The sequence below is a fragment of the Lynx canadensis genome, chromosome A3, assembly GCF_007474595.2.
Source record: "Lynx canadensis isolate LIC74 chromosome A3, mLynCan4.pri.v2, whole genome shotgun sequence".
NCBI lineage: Eukaryota > Metazoa > Chordata > Mammalia > Carnivora > Felidae > Lynx > Lynx canadensis.
The window spans coordinates 76,729,740-76,753,375 of record NC_044305.1 but is presented as its reverse complement, the minus strand read 5'-3'; the positions used below and the strand labels follow the sequence as shown (position 1 = coordinate 76,753,375).

Below are 23,636 nucleotides of genomic sequence, written 5' to 3'. Positions count from 1 at the left end.
TTGATTTTATGAATTAGCCCCAAATAATACTGATATATTGGCCCTGAAGAGTACATCTCTTCATATCTGAGCTGCTGACGTTTTCATAACTGACACTACCAGTTATGACAGCGTTTGTGTGAAAGTGGCAAATTAAGAGAAAAGGGGGGTGGAATCCCTTAACATTGCGAGTTGTGTTAAACAAAATAATGACTTTCACATGGTGAAGTCTCATTTTGTAAACTGATCCTGTGGGGTAACTCAGAAAGTCAGCCGTAAATAGTGTCCCAAGGTATTTCAGTGGAGTCAGGGGAAATAATGACCTGGAGGTACTGTAAATAGTTTAAATTATTCGAAGGTCTTTCTAAGAAATGTAACGTGAGAAGGGAGAGAAGTGCTTTTTCTCTATTGTGAAGCGAGTACCCTTTGGAGGTGATCCAAATTCAGAATGCAAATATTTAGAGAAAAGGACAATCTTTCAAGAAAAGCAAAAACTTTACTTTTCTTACTTGTTACAGCGAAGCTAGTGAACACAGTCCAACCAGGACAGAAAAAAAAAAAAAGCGCATATCCAGACAGAAGCACGACTCTGTTTATTTCACTTTTGCATTTCAAAATAAGTCACAAGCCTTTAACAGGGAGAGGGGGGACTAGATTTTTCACAGTGACATACAGAAAACCTATGGAATGAATATCATTACCCCTGATAGATTGAATATTGTTAATCGTGTGATTTCATTTTAACCATATTTATAACTTTAATTATAATCTTGGAATTGTAGTTCACAAACCTCGAGCAATCGCTCTCTGTATTTGGCCTAAGAAATTTTAAGTCAGAACTTGTTCTGAGAAAAGAAGACCATTTCCCTTTATTTTGCCTCTGGCGGGCTATTCATTATTAAACATTAAAGTTGTGTCAATTACTTTCATATTTGATGATTATCCCAGTTTTTCCACCAGCTAATCAAGTCTTCTTTAAAGACGTGTCTGGCAGTGACTACGAACCGGTTTGTGCTTTTTGTCTCCTAGTTAACCATAGCAATTGGTTATTTTAATTCACCCCACCACCCTACTACCCATCACCATCATTCCCAACTAAGATAACAGGACGACTTACCCATTTATTTTAATCAGGGTGAGACTGAACTTTCAAAGTTACTCTTTTGCTAAATACAAGAGCCAGGTTCACGTACTGGTTTTAAATGGGGATGAACCGATCCTGAGAACAACTCTGTTGTTAGTATTAACAGCTTCACAGTTATTCGGCTTGAGGTGTAATTATTTTACCATTATTACATGCAAAGCTTTTAACAAAACAGTCGTTCCCTCCATTTAAGCAGAGAGTTTTATAATTTATTACATCTCTTTGGTCATCAACACACTATACAAACAGTTGGCCACCGGTGACCAATTACATTAAGGTTAAGCAACATAACTTTAAATTAGAAATAAGCTAATGTATCTTCATCAAGGGCCTGCTGTGTTTTCACTGCTGTTTATGAGATGATACTAAATGTGGATATAGAGCACGCTCACTGGGACCAATTCCTTTCGGCCTGAAAATGGGAAAGTCTCGAGTGTACCCGGGTCCAGAGCTAATTAATGGGATAACATCTGCTTTAAGCATTCAGCTGGAGTAATTTCTATCAACTTCCCAGCGAAGGTGCAGGGGAAACTGTCAGAGAACTAAGTATCTATCATGAACCATATTAATCTGTGACAGGACTGCAAAAGGCACATTTCGGTCTTGGTTTTATATTGATTTGGGGTGCTGCTATTATCAGCATGGGGTTCCCTCCCATTCTCCCTCTCTTTGATGCATGAATAATTGTGGGGTCTCTACGCAAATAGCCTATTTATATACACACAGGCCAGGGAGCTGGTCATGTTTTCAAAAATTCAGTGTAGAGGAGATAAAAGACAAGAATAAAACAGCCATGTTCCTCCTGAAACAATCAGTTTTAGCCACAAAGACATTTATGTTGTTTTATCGTATTACTTAAAAACGCAGCAGGATTTGCTAAAGAGAAATACCAGTACTGTAAAACAAGCTTCAGAAGGGATAAGCCCACTTATTTCGTGTTATTTCATGTTATCAGCTCTTGTACAACATGATTCCGGCTTTAGTAGCAACTAAATAAAGGCACCTGTCCTGTGCAGTCATTTACATAAATCCAACCTGAATGGAGGAAAAAAGTAATTCTCTGACACCTTACGACATGTGACATGTGCGGAAGTAGCAAGAGCAGCCATTCCCTTGGCAGCAGCCTCCCACCAAGCTAACCCTTTATTTCGTACCAATCCTGTATTCCGTACTTAATGTTTTGTTCGTTTCTTTGTTTTGCAGCGAAGCGGGAGAAAGAGTTCATTTTAATTAAGAGTTCAGGGAGAGGTGGTTCCGTGGGTCTGCGCTTTTGGAGTAAGTCCTGTACGCCTCCAAGGCAGTCACACAAGCCAACAGCACTGAGCTCTACGATCCCAGTGGTCAACAGAAAGAGGAAACATATACACTGTTCTTAGCGGTTGAGCTGAAGTATGCTGATGCTCCTTTTTAATAACCCTGGACCCAATAACTGGCATACATAAAATGTGATCCTGAGGAAGAAATCGCAATAATGACCATTCACCTTCGCCTGAAAGCTGACGGGGTCAAAGGCCAAATGTCAGCTCACAATGAGTATGGGGGAATTCACCGGCTCAAATCCCACAGCCTGCCGAAAAGAGTCCCACTCAGGGTTATTTATGGAAATGAAAATGGGAGAAGAATCAAGATATTTTTTTTAAAGAACCTTAACACTTATACCATAGAGGGGGGAGATATTTCTTCAGATATTTAATAATCCAACAAAATTTTTAATATTGCCAAATTGAAATTGTGGCTGTCCCCAGTTCACATATTTATGCAATAATCTTGTAGTAAACTAATAAGTTGTGTTGGTTAATTGCCAAGCTATTTTGCATACAGTTAAGTTGTGCATATAAAAATACGCATGATGAAACATGTAGTATTTTATACCCCAAAGCAACTAACATGCTCATACCTAATGCATGCACACACACTGTAACCCAGGACAAATTGCTTGTGTTAGTTACTACCACAGGCTGGCAGGCCGGAAAATACATTTGGTGCCTAATATGCATAAGCACAGAAATATGGTCAGGCTCATTACTGTAATAAAGCTGTGATTTGCCAGCAGGATCAGTAGAAACACACTTGAAGCAGTCTGTCCCTTCCACTAGTTCATGTGCCATAAAGCAATGAGGTTGTAACAAGGGTGAATCCTCAATTCAGTTGGGCTACCTTGTCTGGGTTATTTGAACCCTTATTTGCCTTAAGGGGCCCATTTGCTTGTCCTAATGTGTACACAGTGATAATGTAGCCATTTACGCAATAAGGAAGGTCTGCAAAACAGTAGTCTGCTCTGCAATAATGCGAAGTAGCAAGAGTGTGGGGAACCGGCAACCGTTGGTCCAATTACATAATTCTGTGGAGACGTCTTCAGATCAGAGAGGTGGCTTTTGAATGTGCTTCAGAGCAAGTGGAGTACTGGACAAGAAAAAGCCAAGTAGATTTCTTTTTAGTGCTCTGATAAAATTAGAATCACGTTGATGAAAGAAAATGCCCTGGGTCCTCTGCTTGAAGTTTCCATATTAAACAAAAGACTCTTGAAAAATTATAGAATTTACCTTGAGTAGAATTGATATCGCTTCCATGAAGGTGGAGGTTTCCTATTTGGAAAGAAGGCGTTAAGGTGTCATTTCCCACGGGACGGAAAGGGAGTTCAGTGATTACTCAAGGACAGACTGAGCACAGAGACGAAGTTAAGGTGGCCCCAAATGTGCCACGATGCCCCTCGATGACCTCAAGTATTGTGGGGCCCTGTCTTTGTTGTTGCAGTCATTGGACGGGCTTGTGAAGGCCATTCTTTGTAGAGAGCTAAAAAACTGAAATCCAAGTTTGAGGTCCACTGGCAGGAGCTCTGAAGATCCTATAGTACGTATTTTACTTTTATGTTTTTCTTTTTGTTTTTTTTTTTTTTCTAGCTTTAAATGAAAGCTAGTTCTGTATTTTTACATACCCATGTAAACAGGCTGAAAAGCTGGTAGTGGAATATAATTAGGAAGAAAAAAAATATCTATAAAGCACAAGTCTTTCCCAAGGTTTGGAAGAGATTCTACTCATCAACTAGAAGAAAATAATCCAGAAAGTGGCACATTCTACTTCCAGCACTATTTACCATACTCTCCTACGATAAATACCAAGAGTGCCAAAGAAGCATTGTTGCTCTGGCCAACCTCAATTAACTGCTTCTTGTAACACTATGCTGACAAAGATTCTGAAGTCACAGGAGGTCTCAACATGCACAAAGAAGGGAATGGTGGCGTGGATTCCAGCTCTCTCCACCCTCGGGTGCCAATGACCAGTTCCAGACGTCATTCCCAGCACTGCCATCCTCTGTGGTCTGAGAGGCCCCTCTGCATTCCTCATTCTTCAAGATGCAACTTCACAGAACACTTCCAGAACTTCTTCACCCTGGCGTGCTAAGAACTTTGGGTTGGAGTACATAAAGAATGAGTGTACACCAGTCACAGTAGTTATATGTGTTATTAAATATGAATCAGGTTTTAGCCGCATACCTTCACATGGGAAATGGAATACGTAAAAATAATTTTATGTTTATGTTGATTCTCTTTGGGAAATGGACATGCCATGGTGTAAGTAAAATGGACATACCCATGGCTAACGGGGAGCCCATCTAGGTTGGCCTAATGGAAAAATGGAGAAGACAGCTCTCTGGGTAGTAAAGTTTTGCTGGGATTCACAATATTTGCATCCTGCCAGTATTCTCCCCCACTGGCCTCTGATGCCAGCAGAATTGCTACTATGAGTTGACGTATCATCTCCAGGATGCCTCAAGTTGAAGGCAAGCAAACTATCACGCAGGGGTACGCACTAAATCAATAAGCTTATTCCCTAATATCAAAGCAGCTGATAACTTCCAAAGAGAGGGTACGAGCTAAGGGAACTGCAGGATCTTTCCTGTTATTTATCTTAAAGAGATGGAACGTAGATGGAGTAGGAGCGTTAGCAGCACAGATCTATGCTGGAAAGGCCTCTCCAGACAGAGCTGACCGTGAAGGCTCTGGGTTCCGGAGGGTAAAGGATGTCAAATCCAATCAACAAACATTTTTAACATACCTCCTAGATGCCCTGGCATCCATTGCATAATGCACAGGTGTGGCATGAGCAGATGTTCGAGGGTCACAGAAAAAATGGCTTAGTCTGAGAGATCTCACTGCTCTTGAAGAGGCCGCTTTTCCTTGTTTTTATTTATTATGATGATTTTTTTTAAACTGTGATTTTTGTACTCAGCCACAGAAAGTATAAAACTACAACTAGCATTTTTCCATTTATACCACTTTGAGAGCTTTGTCACATTTCTGAGAATTGAACATTTTCCCCCACGTGGGCACTTTCGATATCACGTTTCATCTCAGTGAAATTTCCCCTCCCGCCCCCAGTACTCTGCTTAGACAGGCGTAGTCTCTGCCCTTGAAGTGCTTATGGTTTCGAGGAAGAGGACAGATGAGGCAAACGGAAAGAATACCCTACCAACACTGAATATTACAAACGGCTCTGGAGAGCATCAAATAAATAGCGCACCGTGGGCGGGTGCATCGTCATGGGTCTTGGGCCCCCATGGGAGAGGCAAAGGCCACCTCTGCTGGGGGCCATCAGGAATAGGCCTAGCGCGTGTTTCCTGAAGTTACTCAGGGCTGCTCCCTAGCTTACCTTTAGAGTGGAGGCTGGATCTCATCCCGGGAAGAAAGTCTCTTTCAGTGGGAACACAGGCATCAGTCTGGGACCATCATATGTGGCCACTTTGATCATTGGCGCACTCTTTTCCAGACTGGCCCTTTTCAACTGGAGGTTCCCTGGGGGAAATGCTGGTTCAGGGAAACAAAAACAGCTATTGATGTTTACTTTAAAGGCATTTCCGTTCTTTGGCTTTTCTTGTCTTCCTTTCTCCCCATGTTCCCATTTCCTCCCACCCCCACTTGCAGCCTCCCTAAGGTCTCCCTAGATTTGATCTACTGACCTGGGTGCTGAGGCTAGATTTGAAATCTTCTGAAGGGTCCTTAACATGCCAGAGTTAACAGGCCTGCCTGGGCCTGCTGCTGTCTCCGAACTGCCACAAACTCCAAGGATTGTTTGGCAATAAAAATCAGCTATAAAAGTGTGAAAAATACCAGAGACCCAAATGCAAGAGGGAGGCGGGGGAGGGGGGCATGGCTCTTACACCCTTTTAGTGGACATCTGATTTATTTTTTAAGCGGAAAAGCTACTTTTATAGCTACTGTAGTTCAATTATCTCTAATTTTACACATTTTATGCAAATTCTTTCATCTTAATTGCAAATGAGAAGGGAACTTATTTTTTTAAAGCAGAAAAACAAGGTATAGTTTTGTATTTCCTTTTCAATTTTTAATTCCTATTCGTGGTTCAGCACCATTAAACTTTTAAAACTCTTTTTACACAGTTGTTTAAAATTATGTGTAATTTAAAGCACACTTGCATGTTCACAAACACCCATAGCCTTAAACAAGTAGCTAATTTTATTCCCAGACCTCGCTCTCCCTCTCCAAGAAGATACTTTGATGTTCTCCTAAGCGTAGTTTCAAAAGACTGCAAAAGGATACACTTAAAAGGTTTTACAAAGAAACTTACTGTCGTACAAATCAAGCACATTGGAACATATCCTAAACATGAAGAAACCTGGATGAGAGTTTTTTGCCGAGTGCCCAGATTTCTAACCGGTGGTATGCCGATAGATAGTCGACAGCCAACTCCCTTGGGAGGTGACTAACCAACTCTCTCTGATTTGTGGCTTTCGACAATTTCCATGGTGTAAACACTGCTGTCATGGCCAATTTCAAGCTACTGACATGACATCACTGAACCTGGAGGTGGGAAGGAATGGTCTCCCCTGGCCCGTGGGGGTAGAGCCATCCAGTAGCACAATGCTTACAAATCTAGAGTTAGGAGTTTTTGTCAAGAATCTGGCAACTACCAACCATCTAACCTGTGTCAAATCTTTGCCGTGGCATCTATTTCCTCATGTCTGCAATGAGAATAAAGTTTGCTCTGCTGTGGGCTTATCTTCTAATAGCAAAAGAACTAACAGTTGTAGAATCATTGGCAAACTGAAAAGGAAACGCCAATAAAAGCTAAATATCTTCAGCGTTTATTTAACAATTTAGTCACCAACAGTGTCTTGATGTCACCATAGGAAACACAGAGATGTGCATAACAGAGTACAAAGAATTACCCTTCGATAGACTGTGATTTAGTGTTTTCGTGAAAAAATTGCATCCCAGCCATTTGTGGGAAACTTAAACATTTTTCTGAGCCCTGAATCTTGAGAGAAATCAGTCAAGGAATCAGGAAAAGGGGGAAAAAACAGTAGTATTAGTCTCTGAGAGGATTAAAGCTTAATTTTGATCTGCACTTGCCTTCTCCATTGGGAAGCACAAAGGGAACGCTGATGAGGCTGGGGCTGACAGTCTCTGGCGGGAATGAGGGGTGCCCACAAAAGGCTTCAGGATTGGTGGTGGCGCTAAGCCGGCCCCGAGCCCTCGTGGCCTCCTCCCCTCTGTCCACACAGTATAGCACAGGAACCTTCCACTGGTGCCCACACAAATAATTTGTGGCCAAGACACTTTCCGGGCCAGGTCCTCTCTTTCCTTACCAATCATATTTCATCCTAGCATATCGAGCAGAGGGAACGCAATTGTTTGCCTCCAACAAAATTCCAGGCTCCTCTGAAACCAGAAGCGAATGAGAGCAGAGAGGAAGGCCATGTGTGTAGCACATTGTTGCATCAGGCCCTCTTGCCTACCAGTAATTAGGCTCGCTCCGGCTAACGTCGGACTCCAGGCAGCTGGTCCGACACTTATTCCTGTAAAGGAAAACGGAGAGTACATGTGAGTCCCCGACTTTAACTTCTTCTTTCTTCTCCCTTCCCTTTGTGACTTCATGCTGGTTTGCAATTTGTGTTTTCACCACTGTAGTTAATTCTAAGACACAGTCGATCAACTCATAGCCTCCTTAGTAATGGAAGTGCCTCTAAATAAAACTGCGTAAAGCTCAACACTTCAATGGAGAGAATCCCTACCAGCTCTTGAATCTTATATTTAGCTGGCTACCCTTCATTGAAGTTACATTTATAGCATAATTAATGAAATAAGCTTTTCTTCTGACTTGCCTAAATAGCTAGCCAGGTGACTTGGAAATTCTCTTTTCATCAGGAAGCACTACTACCTACATGGTCTGAGACCTTCCTGCGTAACCCTTAGCAGCCAAAATATTCCACCTGGAGCACGTGACTGAGACCTGACAGGCTGAAAAATACACATGCCTCATAATGCATGTCAACAATTTTACTATCTGGTACAAATGGAAACTTGCTGAATTTATTCCCTAAAATGCTTTTTATGCTTTTCTTGGTTCTGGCTTAGTGGTAATGTATTTAAATGTCTGGGAGAAATATTCAAAAGAATGAAACACATAACTTCAGTTGAGATGCCTACATTTCAAACCAAATACTGGCAGATCAGTGAGTATCTAGGTTAATACTAACCTTATTTGATTAGGATAATTCACAGAGACACTGGCTCATTCCTTCAGATCCTGCCTTTTAACCAATCAATATTTTTAGGGTTATGGTTTTGAGAAGGCAGGTGATAATTTTGGAGATAGCATCTCAAGGTGCTGCTGACATTGAGATGCATATTTAATACGTTCTTGGAGTGACAGAACACAGCAAGCTTGGAATCTCCCCCCAGAAATACACACCCACACACCCACGGTGGCACTAACCTTTACATTCTTGAAGTTCTAAAACAGATTTAGCGAATGGGCTCTTATCAATGTCCATGAAAATTTAGAAACTTAAGGGGTGGGCAGTGACTACCTTTCCCTCAAATGTCCTGTCTTTTCTGTGTGCAGGAATCCCTGAGAAGAAGAGAGAAGAAGCAGGTCTCCATGCAAAGATCAACAGCGAGGACAGAAAGAAGGAGCCGTGAGGACAGCTACAGCCGTGGGCTGGTAGTTCACCTAAATTAGCACATGTCACTACCTGCACAAGTAGGGGATTGCATGAGAACTGGGTGAGGTAAGAGAAAACAAAGGGAAAAAAATAGACTTGGATTTTTCTTAGAATGTCATTAAAAAATATCTATTTTGATTTCACGTGACTGAAATTATCTGCTTGCTTTGTATTAATTTTGCCTTGACTGAAATTAGTTGTCAGGCGTCTGTTTATAGCCTAATTACCTTTTCCCTGAAAAAAAAGGAGGTAAAAGAAATAACAATAAATTCGTAATGCAAAAGCTACAAGTTTGTAGTATTAGTACAGATTAGGGATGGTTCTAGGAACAGGGCTTGAAAATTAATGAATGTGGAGAAGGCTTGTATTTCTTAGGAGACTATTTTGCCAGGTCTCTCCTCACTGCCTAGTGCCATGGTTGTGACTCGTGGCCACAAACACTTGAGAGTGAGAAGCACTCAGGGTGGCTAATTTAGTGTCATCTATTTTATTTGGCTCTCTTATGAAGCCAGCCAGATAATTGAGTGTTCACACTCAAGACCATGGTTGGCAAAATATTCTGTGAAGGGCCAAATTGCAAATATTTTAGTCTTTATGGGCCATATAGTCTCCATCCCAGCTACTCAGCACTGCCGTTGTAGTGCAAAAACAGCCATAGACAATATGCAAACAAATGAGTGTGACTGTCTTCCAATAAAATTTTATTTACAAAGACAGGCAGTAGGCCAGATCTGGCTCACAGGCCATAGTTTGCCAAGCCCTGCTCAGGACAATTCAACCAACGGAACACGAGAAGAAGGTAATGTACACGCAGTACAGCATAGAACAAGTGTTCAACGAACATTTTAAACAAACATGAGTATCAACTAAACAAAAAAAATTTACTCAACTTCAGAAATGTGGAGCTATATCCAAGTCAGAATTCATGGGTTAAAAAAAAAAAATCATGGCTTTGGTGACTTCTCGTAATTAACAAAAATAAGTAGCAGTTGAATATGATGGGGACACAGTGAAAAGGTAACCAAAGCCCCTGCTTACCAAAGCTTAGGGAAAGGCAAACTATGTACGATCAGCCATAGAGAATGCCACCGTATTACATGCCACGTCTGGCCGAGGTTCGGAACATGCCTTTCTGCCATTGAAATAAGGCAGCACTGCAGAAAGTGTTGGCTAAGTCAGGGCAATGTGAAATGTATGTCTCCAAAATATGCAACAAAATGAGCAGCTTTTCAAAAGTCATCTCATTGAAAGGGTGAGCTTTAGTCACCTCATAAATAAGTGCCAGATTTGGGAAGACGAGTTATGGGTCTCCCTCTCATGCTGCTTCTCACCTCGTGGCCGGTTTCCCCATCTGTATTACGAGCATGGTACCAGATGATCCATGGTTCTCAAACTCTGACTCTAAACTATGATTCCAATGCTACTTCAACTATTCGCTTTTTAGTTAGAGGGTCCCTGACTTACTGTGTTATGCTTTTTACCTATGGGTGAAATGTTGAACTGACTTCATTTTCTCCTCTACCAAGCAACTTTCCATTCCCTCCCCCACCCCTTCCCAGTAGAGAGTCTCATCTGAAATGTGAAGACAGCCCACCTCCCCACAGACAGCCAGGGACAGACAGCAGTCAAGACAGCAGCCCAAGGGCCCTCTCTGGGCCGAGCCTACAGAGTCATCTTGGTCTTCCTGAGAATCCTTCAGCTGGAGGGGCTTTCCCCACCCCCCCGACAACACCCCCGCTCAATGCCTGGACCATTGCCAAGAAGATCTGTCCAGCTGTAAGCCTGATTTTATATAGTTATTTTCACTTATTTTTTATTTCACAAGATGTAAACGAATCTGTTTAACTAGGAAATCACGTCCCTTGAAAGTGATTATAACCTAATTTGACATGCAGTATTTGTACACTTATTCTAGTGTTATGATGCATTCACCATGTTTACATAAATAGAGATTTCTGTATAATTACTACAAGATAATGTAAAGAGTTAATCACATGAAATCCCCCAAAATCTCATTTGGGTAAATTTTTTTTTTTAATTTGAAAGTAAAATTTCCTTCGGAAACAAAGTGGGCCTATTTCCAAAATGTTCTATAAATCTTCCTTGAGCGCCTTACAAAAACATCTACTTTCTTCATCCATTCTTGTTTGTTCATTAATTGATAGAGTCAGATAATTTGCTGTGTACCTAATATGCTGCAGATACAAACAAAGATAAAATAGACATGTTTCTTGCCTTCAAGAGCATTACATCTAAAGAAGTTCAGAAGCACTTCATGGAGAAAGGTGAAGCTCTGCCTTGATCTGTTCTGCTTACCTTTGATTTTCCACTTTTCTATTATGTTTTCTTCATGAAAAATACATTGGAAGAAATATGCAAGAATTATTTGCATAGAAAGAAATACTCTTAAAGAGGAGGGAGAGAGGCAAAATTAGCATGAAATTCTAAAGGAAGAGCTGCAAATAGTTAAAGCTGTTCTGTCTTTTAATTTTAGAGAGAGAAAGAGCATGTGAGTAGGGCAGGGGGCAGAGGGGGAAAGAGAGAAAGAGAGAGAGAAAAGGGGAGAGAATCTTAAGCAGGCTCTATGCTCAGGATGGAGCCTGATGCGGGGCTCAATCTCATGATCCTGGGATCATGACCTGAGCCAAAATCAAGAATCAGACACTCAACCAACTGAGCTATCCAGGTGCCCCAAGTTGTTCTCTTTTTATATCTTATTGGTGAGGAACGATATTTCCCCCAAACTGAAATATTTTACTAAAATTAAGAAGGAACAATCACGTAAAGAATGATCCAATAGTTCTATACCAATTTACCAAAGACTTCTTTGTCTTCCTGAGGTTAAATAAATGTTTCTCCTTGCACTTATTTTCTGCCATTCATTCTGTTTGTACCATATGCTCAGCTCCATCTCAGCATCTTTGAGGGTGAAAAATTAGGTAAAAGCCCTGCCAAGGTACATCATGCTGTGTGGATAGCGAAAAGAGGGCTGGAAAAAACATCTACAATGGCATCAGTGTTAGAGAGGTGAGGATGTCACCGCATGGGTGCATTTCACAAATACCATCCTTTCTTGTCACCTTCACTGGACTGTATGGTGCACATTCAGGTGAACCAGGGATGAGAAAGTCCCTTCATTTCCCCCAAGACCTATTCCTTCATCATCATGTGCCAAACCTTCTCTCAAATCCTTGAGCTCTTCTCTTTACTGTGTTTTCTAGAAGACAAACAACATTTAGGCACAGTTCTTAGTAACATCTTCAGTGAAATAGGACATTTTTTTAGGATGAATTCCTTACAATCCCTATCCAAAACCTGTCAGAATGAGAGCTGGAGATTTAAAAGTGGAATGTCCCAGTACTTCAATGAGATGGTTTCCAAATCAATGTACATGGGCCAAAGTACCTAGTATGACCAATTGTTCATGAGGGCAATTAGTTTACTTCAAAAAGAAAGAATAAAAAGCACATGTTATGTATTATAGTGAGCATGGTATTATACCATTATTTGTTCAACCACATATTCCTAAACTATTTCTAGAATTGACTTATTCCTAAACCATCATTTAGGCAACCCTTCAAACATAATACACCACAGGTAAGCTAGTGAGCCATGTACAGCCTGTTTGCTATATAGGTTTTCCATTCAGGCCTGAGTTCCATTTTGCTCTCCCAGTACAGTTGCAGTACAGGGTCATCTTTGTGAAGAACCATAAACATGTACTTTGGATTCTAGTTCTGCTGTTGGCACCATGGTCCTAAGAGCAAGTTACTCAACCTCTCTATGCTTTAGTTCCACTTTCTGTAAAATGGAGATAGCAATTCCCATTGTCATGGGGATTTAAGTAAGTTGTCGTAGGAGGGGACTTAGAACTTTGCCTGGCCCATTATGAAGAGATAGTAAATGTTCGCTGATTGTAATGGAAGCTGCAATAATCATACTGGCCTTGGATGGCATTTATATACACTCATTATACACTATATTTTACCTGTTCATTTTTATCCAACCTATTTCCTAAATTGTAAGCCCTTGTGAGACACTGCCAATGTCTCAATGCCAAGAGGAGCCCAAAGTAATGAAAAATTATCTATTTAAGTGTATGTATTCTCTCTACTTCCCAAAATCCCCAAGAATTTTTGCCTTCCCTCGGTGTGGCTAATTGTGAAGTGGCTGCGCTCATGAGCACCTTTTTATTTGCATATTTGATGTTTCCAGTGGAAACACTAGACGCTAGCAATGACACTATCAATAATACAGGAAACTTCCTGATAAAAATTTCCTTTTTATTGTCTGCTTCTCATTTTGGCCTACTTTCCTTTCTAAGTGACCCTACTCACCCAAGCCAGACTACAGAAGATGAACACGTAGGAAGTACAAAATTTCCAAGTTTCACCTTCCCTCTCCTTCCACCAGCCAGTGCTTATTAAACTCCTCAGATAAGTTTACTTATTTTTGACATGAATTCTTTGTTTGCGATAATCATCTTAGGAAAAAAAAATTATTTCTCCTGCTGCATCTGTAGCATTTTCATAGTGTCATATCCAAGATAACTTGATACAGTCTCGAGGGAATGACAGGAAGTTTCTGAGGAGAGTCTTCTCTGTAAGGGCACCACATGCCCCAATTTGGAGGCGAATGCCCCAGTTTTAACATGCTGTCTCCCCTGTGTTCCCAAGAGCAGATCTAATGTTCTCTTCCTCCAGGTCTCTGTTGATTGCCTGAACTGCGATAGTGCTGCTTGAAATGGCGAGGGAATGGGGTAGAATTGGAGTTATCCAAATCAAAAACATGTCGGATGAGACTCACAATCCAATAATAGACACTCTATGAGGCCTCCCTGAGGGTTGTCAGGTTTTTAGCAGAATATTAGCTGGCTACTTAACACACTCTATTGTCTTCACTTGAAGGCTTTAAATCCAGAAGCTTTGCTTAATTTTACTAAATAAGATACCTAGAAAAAAGAATCCCTTTTACTCTCAATTGGTATGTGGAGGGGAAAACATTCCACAGTATCACTGCTCTTTCCACACTGAAAGAAAATGCACTACCACGAATATCTGTGTCTGGTCTGCTTATTAAAGTGTTCATAGAATCATTTAATGCAGCTACTCTTCCTTTCATGTTTTCCAATGGAGGGACATGAGGAATAGGTTTTGTTTTTGCTTTTGTTTTAATTTTCTTTAAGCTCTGAAATGCAACATTTCGGATTTGAGAAACCCAAATAAAAGACAAAAAAAATATATATATCAGCAGTGTCTTGCTAAATGTTCTGTTGGTTTCTAAATAAGCTTAGGGAAGAGCTTTAGTCAAAACAGGATTAAAATTTCTCTGGCTCACCTTCTGCAAGCATAACTTGCTTCTGCTGTGGCACACCCAAAGGGGGAAAATGTTAGATGTGAAATTTATAAAAAGTGACACAGACAGAAAAAAAAAAGCAATGCTTCTAATAAATAATATATTATTATAAGGGAAACAAAGTGATTGAGTAATGTCACTCTAATGACTTTTCTCCAACGGCTAGAACACCTGCTCCGGCATTGTTTATGTTCAAGTTTGTTTTCTCTGCTCCGTAGAACTACATCCTGTAAGAATAACCTACATAAAGTCATTTACAAGGTGACTAAACTACCTTTTTTTAGGATGTCAAACTGGCCCAAATTGGAAGACGATATAAGAATCTGGATATCAGAGTGAGCACATACTGTGAAATACTGGTTGTTATTCTCATCCTGATGGTACATACTGCTAACACGGACCTCAGACTGCCTTTGAGAAATCTCACCAAAGCCCAGGGACCATTTTACACACTGCCTTCCTAAATTTTACAGTGAAAACAACCCAAACTGGAATGAATCAACATGTGTAAAGGACAGTTAGGCAGCTCTTGTCTCTCCCTAGATCTTAAAGATTGTTACAAAGGTGAAGGCTCTAGTCATTCCTCTGGCTCCAAATTGTTATTTGATCTATGGCAAATGTCAAAAGTTACTGGGGTCCTATTTATTTCTATTGCATGGGGGGAAAATCCACCTTATTTATCACAGGGATCAAATATAGGCAAGAGGCATAAATGTGGTTGAAAATTTACAAACTGTGTCCTGTGATCGATGTTAGTAACAATTTTTGGTATTATTTGGTAAAAAAGATCATTATTAATAAGTACCTTGGATGGTGTAAACATATTTCTTATACAAGATTCCCTATTTATTCACTTGTTATCTAATCTATATGCCACAAAATATACAGTGTTCTTGATGCTATACATCTCAAAGCACTGATATCTGCTATTCTAGAAAAGGCCATTTCACATAGTTTCCTATTATAATAGTTGAACTTTCTTCTTAATGGGATTCAGTAGGGTTTCTAGAGAAGAAGGGAAAATAACAACCATTTTCCTCTTATGCCTTCAAAGCTAATATTTAGCAATGATTTCACATCCTTCCTAAAGGAACAGGCTCTGAATTGTGGGCCATGGGTACTGGGGGTTAGGACTCCAACATATGAATTTTGGGAGGATACAATTCAGCCCATAACAGTAAGTGATATATAAGTCATGCAACTAATACATGGGAACAAATCCCATTTTGTCTGCTTCTTCTTAAATCTAGTCTTGGGTTAGATATACTGCACACACACACACACACACACACACACACACGATATACTATATACATACACACACATATATAGTCATATAGCATGGCTACATTAGTCACACTTTTTCACAAATTAACATCGATGTGCTTTAACTATCTAATACCACATGTCTGGAAACTCAGACCCTATGCATGAGTGTGGAGGAGCATATATCAGTGAGAAGAGCCTGGATGTAACACTCTTATGATACCATTCACTTTTTATGGACTAGAGAGCATTGAGCTCTCACTCCCAAGGATCATTCTGGATCTACTACTTTTTAAAATAGTAAAACAACAACAAACATGACATTAGAGTAAGTTGTCTAAATTGCAACAAATTAATTGATCAATTGTTCAGCATATAATTAGACACATGCATATGAGAATGTTCATCAAACCTAACTGTGCTCTGGGAACCTCCTGGCATGAAGAAAAAATGCCCAGATGTGTACCATGAAATGCCTTCATGTAAGTCAGTGGTATATCCTGCCTGACTTGTGATAAAGACCTTGGAAAAGTTGCCACATATGCAGTTCATTTTAGGCAAACCACTACTTAGCAAGTTGGTCAGGGGCCCTGGGCTTTTCAATAAATGGTACTTCATTTCAGGGCTGTAGATGACATTGAAGGTTCCTAATCCCATGCAAATCACGTGGAAAAAAAATATCCAAAAAAATTTGAGTGTCTGCTTTGTGCTGAGCACCGGGCTACCTGAGGGGCCTGCCCTCAAGGGTGGTGGACCAGTCAGACACCCACCTGAGTGATTATGAGACAATGTTCTGCTCGACAGAGGCACAGATGGAAGAGCATTAGGGACACTTTGGCAGGACCACAACTTGGAGAGACTTAGGAAGACTTAAATGACAGGGTAACATTTGACCGGGCTTTAAATAATGAGATTACAGGCAGAAAAGTGGGGCAAGTGATGGACTTTTTGTTGCCATTTACTTATTTATCTAGAGAGAGCATGTGTATACACAAGCAGGGGATGGGCAAACAGAGAGGAAGAGAGAGAATCCCAAGTAGGATCCACGCTCAGCACAGAGCCCAGTGCGGGGATTGATCTCAAGACTGAGAGATCAGGACATAAGCTGAAATCAAGAGTTGGACGCTTAACTGATGGACCCACCCAGGCACCCCAAGGGATGAATGTGTCAAAGTGCATGGCATGTTCAGTGACTAGCAAGTGGTGATGTCACTCATGGCAGGGGCTGTGTGAAGGAATAAGAGAGATGGAAGTGAAGGTGTGAGAGTAGGACAAGGACACACGGTCAAGGGCCTTGTATACATGCTGAACTGTCCAGATGCTGTCTTTTGGACCAGGAGGACCAGTATTTATTATTTTTTAAATTTATTTTTGATAGCTTTATTGAAACGTAAATGAGACATATCATTGTCTAAGTTGAAGTTTTACAATGTGTTCATTTGATATGTTTACAAATTGTAAAATAATCACCACCATAGTATTATCTACTCCCCCCCCCCCATTGTGTCACATTGCCGTTTTCTTCTTCTTCTTCTTCTTTTTTTTTTTCTGGTGAGAATATTTAAGATCATTCTCTTTTTAAAATTCAAGTATACAATACAGTATTATTGCCTATAATCACCATGCTGTACATTAGATTCCCAAACTTATTAACCTCATCACTTCTTAACCTTATAACCAGAAGCTTACAACCTATGACCAATATCGCTCCATTTTCCCAAGCCCCTGGTAACTACTACTCTACTCTGTCTTTCTAAGTTTGGCTCTTTTACATTCCACATACAAGTGGCATCATACAGTGTTTGTCTTTCTCTGACTTATTTCACTCAGCATAATGCCCTTAAGGTCCATCCACGTTAGTACAAACAATGGAATTCTCCCTTTCTCATGGATGAATAATATTCTACCGCATCTCTATCCCACACTTGTGGAATCCCTGAATCCAGTTTCATCATTTTAAAGTAAATACCTCCAGCAGCAATGCGGCGGAAGACCCAGAGGGACACCCCGGAACTATTTTGAGCTCAGCAAACTATGATGAAGAGCTCAAATAGGGCAACGTCAGCAGAGAGAGAGAGCACAGAAGACTAAGTTGAGAGACTTTAGGAAGTAGAATGAACAACAGGTGGTGAAGAGTTAGATGCTGGGTCTGAAAGAGAGAGAGAGAGAGAGAGAGAGAGAGACAGAGAGAGAGAGAGAGGTTTTCCTTCCTTACCCTGAATTCATGTAGCTCTACTGGTGTCCCAGCACAGGATTTTGTTGAGACTGTTAAGTGTTTTACCCCATATCAAAAAATAAAAAAAGGCAAACAAACCCATGGCTATAAAGACCGTCTATAGAGAGCATAGAAACACATCACTCACTCTTGCTATTCAAACAAACAAAAACCACACCTGTTTATTCCATCTCTGATTCAATAACCTGTTTCCAGGGGCGCCTGGGTGGCGCAGTCGGTTAAGCGTCCGACTTCAGCCAGGTCACGATCTCGCGGTCCGTGAGTTCGAGCCCCGCGTCGGGCTCTGGGCTGATGGCTCAGAGCCTGGAGCCTGTTTCCGATTCTGTGTCTCCCTCTCTCTCTGCCCCTCCCCCATTCATGCTCTGTCTCTCTCTGTCCCAAAAATAAATAAACGTTGAAAAAAAAAAATTAAAAAAAAAAATAACCTGTTTCCATTGACAAGTTAGACAAAAGTGAAACTGTCAAGATGACTCTTAGAGCTTCACTGTCAATGGCATTGGCAACTTCTTTGCTGAATAAGATAATAGTTTTGAATGTTTTCTTAACTTTGAATGCTACTCACAATGTAACAGCTACACACCCTAAGTACTGTTAATCTGTATTTCTGGCATTTTTCTCACCATTTTCATACGTCTAAATAATCAACGCAGCAATTCTTCAAGCCCTGATTTACAGCATGTGTTGACCTTCAAGGTATAAATGCCCACACCAGGCTGAGTTTGGGCTCCCAACGCAATGCCGTTGAACACAGAGTGGGAAAGAGAGATGCATAGCATCACAGCATCCTGTGTTATTTACCACATGAATACAATTGATCTAAACACCTCAAGAGTATAGATGAATCTGGTAAAATAATTGGGAAGGGATATGTGTTGGATATATATTACCTTTGTTTGTAACATAATCTCTCTAAGTTTTCCTTTTTTAATTTTTAATAGTGGTTGTACCTAACAAGCAGCTTGGAAAATTCCTGAAGAGCTCACAATCGATTCTCACAATCTCAGCATATCCCCACTCATATGAAGCATACACTGAGGGTGAGCAGAGAGCTCTGAGGCAGTCACTTGGGAACCCAGGCTAAAAAGGTTCCATCATCTTTCAGCTGTGCCATCTAGAAAAGGCTGCCTCTAAAGTTGCTACAGAAAGAGGCGGGATGGTCACGTGAGTTGGACAGAAAACGACATTATTTCCCTCAAAATTCTTTTTCCTGAACTTGGTTGAAAGCTTTCCATTGAGGACAAGGGATGCTAGTAAACGTTTTCTTTCTCATGCTCAGGAACTGGAAACACTGCGTTAGTGTCCACCTTGGTCTCCGCTATAGTCACAACACCACAAGATGAAACATCTTCTCACAGGAAACCAAACTCTTCTCATCCAAACCTATTCTTTTCCTAGTCTTCCTCATCAGTAAATAGAACCACATATAATCAGTCATTCATGTCTGAAACCTGGGACATCTGTCCCCCTAACACTTGAAATCCAATAATCTGTCAACTCTTCCTCCAACGACATGACCTGATTCTTCCATTTCTTTCCATCTGCACCTGCAGGACCCTGGTCCAAAGCCACATCATCTCTCCCCAGGACTACCTGAAGAGACCCCAACTCCCATTACTCTCTCCTTTTCCATCCATCCTCACTTCAATTCATTTTCCACAGAGCAGCCAGAAGAATTTTTTAAATGTTAATCAGATTATGTCATTCCACTGCTTAAGTTGATTTTCAATTAAGCTTAAAATAAAATCCAAATTTCTGACTTGCCTAAAATAGCCCTATAGACTTTGATCCTGTCGCTTCCTCCAACCACATCTTGTTCCATTTTCCCTTTTTGAAGTACCTCTGTCACACAAGTGTTTTTGAGCTCTGTGAACATATCAAGTCTTTGCCTATGCCATTCTTTCTACCTGGAATGCTCTCATCCCTGTCTTTGAGTTCTGAGCTCAAATGTGTCTTCCTTAGAAAGATCTTCCTTGATTGCCTAACCTAAATTAAGTTCCCCCTTGTGCTTTCTCATAGAAGTCACAGTACTGACCACAATTTATATTTTTACATTTTATTTAAATTACAGTTAGTTAATATACAGTATAATATTAGTTTTAGGTGTACAACACAAGTGCCTAAACTCTCCCATACCACACCCAGTGCTCACCACAAGTGCACCTTCTTAATCTCCATTGTCCATTCAACCCATCCCCCCACCCACCTCTGGTAACCATCAGTCTGTTCCCTAAAATATATGGAATGTTTCATGAATTTTCCTGTCATCCTTGCACAGGGGCCATGCCTATCTCCGTATCGTTCCAGTTTTAGTATATGTGCTGCCAGAGTGAGCAGAGTACTGACCACAATTTAAATTATGAGTCTGGGTATGCACGTGCACAATGTCCATCTCCCCTATAAGAATCACAATTCATGAAAGCAGTATGTTTCACTTGTTTGGTATGGTATACCCAGTACCTATATACTATCTGGCATGTAATAAGTCCTTCTGGGGACCAGGAGGAAAGAAGAGAAAGAAAGTAACAAAGAGAGAGAAGAACAGAGAGAAAAGGAAAGGAGGGAAAGTGGAAGGAAAAGAAAAAGGAGGTTAAGCTAGCATATTTTCATTTTTATTCATTTTTTTCACTGACAAGATGTGTGACCTTGAGCAAGTCACATAACCCTCTATGTCATTTTCCCCACCTATAAACTGTTTCAGCCTCATCATAAATGGGATGTGCTCAATAATAGAGACAATTGCCTACATTTGTAGGGCGGGAGGACAGTTGGAGTAGAAACAGGCTGGTCCTACTGCAGGGTTGGGTCTCTGGGGGTGGGGGGATGGCAGGGGGACACAAACCCAGATACCTTTGTTTTATGAAAGCAAGGAAGAGCCCTCCAGGGATAGAGCAATTCTGTTGGGAAGATGGCACTCCGTGGTCCTTTCAGGCCGATGGGCTTGTGAACTTCCCCACCCCCAGCATGGCACAGGCACCATGATTCTACAGTGGGGGAGAAGAGCATAGAAGCAGCCCTGGGAGGCCCTGAACGCAAGCTTGCCTCTGGGGTGGTCTGTATGGATTGGTGACTGGCAGGATTGGTACATGCCCAGTGGACAGATGGCAACCAAGGGCAGAGGCCCCAACCCCTCCAGCCACCTCCATCACCTCGGTACCACCGAAGGTCCTGAAAATGAGAGACCACCTCAGGGATTTGATGGGAGGAAGTTACAGACATTGAGCTGACATGACTGTCTCCTGCAAAACAGGGCCTTGACAGAGAAGAATAAATTTACAAAAAAAAATGGTCATATTTACTTGCAAACCTGAATCTGTGAGTTGAACTCCAACCTGCCACATAATGATTTTGATTAATTTCCTTTGTCTCCCGAAACCTCATTGACCATGTGCTCTTTGTTCCTTTCATCCCTTACTCTTGTCTGATTCTCTGTCTCTATCTATCCCCTCCCCATTTCTTCCTTTTATTCTTCTCTTTCTCCAGTGCCTTCCTCCAGACATTTCCTTGTGTACCCCACACTACCTTCTAGCCCACAGTAACCAGAGCAAGAGAAACCAAACCCCGAAATGGAGGCTCTGTGTGCTCTCTGCCTTTGCCACAGGCCCTCCAAGCTCTGCTGCCTCAGTCATGTTTTCTGAGGCTTTAAAATCTCTCCCTTGTCTCACCTGACTCCCCAGTGGTTTTCTGCAGTCTCCCTTTTTCTTTCTGTGTTGATCCTGAGGACTCTTCTGTGATTTCACTAATAAAAACATTTCCGTTGACTAAAACACCCTATAAAGAAACAAAACCAAACAAAACAAGCAAAACAAACCTCTCTGCCAGTGAGATGATAGCCAAAAGTCTTCGCCTGACTTTCCTTACCTCTCCAAAATGCAAGACTCTGTACTCACTGCTTCCGCTAATCTCTTACGGAAACCTTTTCTCCAGATGGAGATCTACACTAAACTCATACACCTCTTAATCTTCTCCAACTCACTGCTTTTTGCACATACTGTTCCCCTACCTAAGTGACCTCTCTCATCCTCTCCACCTGTGCTAATATCACGCGTCAAGGAATAACCAGAGGCATGCTAGAACCCTTCCGGTCCATACTAGCCATATAACCAGTCCCCCCCACTCCCAACCCTTATAGCCTCTATCCTTCTCTTGGACCCTAATCACTCACTGTCACGTAAAGCTATTCATCTTTTTATCATATACATTTTCCCTCCTGAATGAGAGTGTTAGCCCCTCACAGTCAGGGACTCACCATTTTATTCTTATCAAAACACTGTTGCAGATGCAGCAGGTTCTTACTTAAAGATGCATTGAGTGGCATTTATTGAATGAATCAACGGCATCAACTTAATGTTTATGAATTGAAGAATGAGATAGCATAGGAAAAAAGTGAGTATGCACTGAATAAGTGAATGCCTGAAATGAAGCCAACAGACTGCCCAGATGTTCTCACCCATGGGGAGAGCTCCACAGTTGCAAGTCACAGTTGGATGATATTTACAAGGCTTAATACCATCTTTACTGACTTATCTCGAGTTTTCACTGATATCAGAAATAAATGTTTTTGTCATGCAGCCTAATTTAAAATTCTTGGCATAGAGGAGCATTTTATTCATAATGTGGCTATTCATAATCATTTGTTTTATTTTAATACAATTTAACATAGAGTTACTATATAAAGACCATTATATATATATTTTTGATGGCCCAGTGAAGCCAAATATATTTTAGAAGCAAATCTAGGCCAGAAGGCATTGTTTTACAGATGAGGACATGGGGCTACAGAGAAGTTAAATAATATGTCCCTAAGACATGCAGCTAACCAGTGAAAAATCTGGTCCAGAATACAGGTGCCCTGAGCCCCCACGCCATTTTGTTTTCTATGTCTTGCTGCCTCTATCCGTGAAAGAATGAAAGGGTGGTCTGCAATATGGATACTCCCACCCCCTTGCCGCACAATTTTTAAACACTATAAAAGATGATAGCATAACCTATATGGTGCTGTGAGCAGAAGCATAATTTCCAGCACCCTCAGCAAGTCTCTGTGGTAGTTCCACTCAACTCAGGCTGGACTGAAATGGGTACACAAGTGTGACCAAGGACCAGGCAAATGTGCAACCCCCAAACTGAGCTGAAGCCAGTGCCGAAAGTTTAATCATGAAGTCCAGGAGAGGCCAAGTAGGAGAGAGCCACCTCCACACCACATGTGTTTGGCATTTAGGGTCGTCAAATGCTTCTGCTTACTCCAGCCAATTTGCCTGCACTCATTGGACTTCAAACCTGGCTCAGCTCTGTCTTAAGAGGAGGCCCAACGTATTGGTCCTCCAGTGTCCCGTGCATAGCTACTAACAGTGGCCTGCTGGTGGCAAAGATGTAACACACTAGCACAGGTGGGGAATACAGGAAAAAAAAAATGGCTGATTATCCAAGAGATTGAACTCCAGGGATAATTCCACCGCTCTCCAATTGTGTGGATTTGAAATTAGGCATTCAGTCTACACGTATGTATCAAAAGAGGGCTGGAGTAGAAAAATGTTTTCCATATAATGTTCATATATCTTCATATAGGAACAGTAGGGTCTCCCAGAAGGGCCTCTGTGGCTTTATCAGCTGAGTTATCAAATTGGGCATCCATAGCTCCCAACCTGACTTCAACCAGAGCTGTCCTATCTTAATCTGCATCAGTATCCTGCATC

At 41.1% G+C, this 23,636-nt stretch overlaps 1 long non-coding RNA gene and 1 other non-coding gene across 2 annotated transcripts in view; both read right to left on the bottom strand.

The window, feature by feature from the left end:
• Nucleotides 1–556: 556 nt before the first annotated feature.
• LOC115510605 overlaps nucleotides 557–23,636 on the bottom strand; it is a 44,519-nt gene continuing 21,439 nt past the window's right edge. The window contains exons 5-7 of the long non-coding RNA XR_004343401.1: nucleotides 7,731–7,940; nucleotides 5,774–5,928; nucleotides 557–4,528 (exon numbers count right to left, since the gene is read on the bottom strand). This is a non-coding gene — a long non-coding RNA (uncharacterized LOC115510605). The remainder of the gene's footprint in view (nucleotides 4,529–5,773; nucleotides 5,929–7,730; nucleotides 7,941–23,636) is intronic.
• LOC115511314 lies at nucleotides 20,177–20,285 on the bottom strand. The gene has a single exon (XR_003967986.1). It is a non-coding gene; the product is annotated as a U6 spliceosomal RNA (small nuclear RNA).